At 33.7% G+C, this 1248-nt stretch overlaps 1 protein-coding gene across 4 annotated transcripts in view; it reads right to left on the reverse strand.

Moving 5' to 3' along the window:
• The window catches only part of LOC106883157 (uncharacterized), a 31908-nt gene that overhangs the window by 3777 nt on the left and 26883 nt on the right, over positions 1-1248 (reverse strand). The window lies entirely within an intron of this gene.

Below are 1248 nucleotides of genomic sequence, written 5' to 3' on the forward strand. Positions count from 1 at the left end.
ACACACACATCCATCCATACATATATATATATATAGTAGACTTACTTGCAAAATAGGACGTGTGCGTTCAATAATGTAATAATACAAAGAATATATATACATGTATACACACATATATGTACATACTTACATCTACATGTGTATATACATGCATATCAGGGTACAGGACGTTATATATATGTATACACACATGCATACACACATAGATATATGTATACACACACACACACACACACACACATACACATACACACACAAGTAAATAGATTTCCGTTGGTATCGATCAGTATTCAGTTTTCGATCAACAAAACAAACAAGCTATTGAATTGGCTTATAATTGACTGAGTAGTTCATATCTACGGTGTACTCAGCATTAACGAAAATTCTACCAGCTCACCGGCTTAATAATAATAATAATAATGATATTCCTTTCTACTATAGGCACAAGGCCTGAAATTTGTGGGGATGGGATTAGTCGGTTACATTGACACCAGTGTTTAACTGGTACTTAATTTATCGACCCCCAAAAGGATGAAAGACAAAGTCGATCACGGCAGAACTTGAACCCAGAACGGAGCGAGGGGCGAAATACCGCTCAGCGTAGTGCCCGACGTGCAAACGATTCTGTCAGCTCATCCGCCTTACATTAATGACAGCAATAATGATGATGATGATGATGATGATACTACTACTACTACTACTACTACTACTACTACTACTACTACTAATAATAATAATAATAATAGTAATAATAATAGTAATAATAATAATAATGATGTTGAAATGTATAGGACTTAATATTTTGAGATACTGGAGTGTAGATGAAAAAAATGTTTGTATTGAGATCAAAAATGATAGCTGATATCTAGAGAAATACTGACCGAGGTTCGTTCGGCAGAAGCTAATACACGAGTGTGCGTGGCAACATACATACATACATACATTGACATACATACATTGACATACATACATTGACATACATACATTGACATACATACATTGACATACATACATTGACATACATACACACACACACACACACATATATATATATATATGGTTCAAATATACAGAAAAACTAAAGGCAAAGAAAGACAGCTGAGGGAAGGATGATAGATAGATAGATAGATAGATATACGTATATACGTACGCAACATTAAATATGTATGTATATGTATGTATGTGTGTGAATATATATGTATGCGTGTGTGCACTGGTATGCCTCAGCAAAAAAAAAAAAAAAAAAAA

The sequence above is a fragment of the Octopus bimaculoides genome, chromosome 24, assembly GCF_001194135.2.
Source record: "Octopus bimaculoides isolate UCB-OBI-ISO-001 chromosome 24, ASM119413v2, whole genome shotgun sequence".
Classification (NCBI taxonomy): Eukaryota; Metazoa; Mollusca; class Cephalopoda; order Octopoda; family Octopodidae; genus Octopus; species Octopus bimaculoides.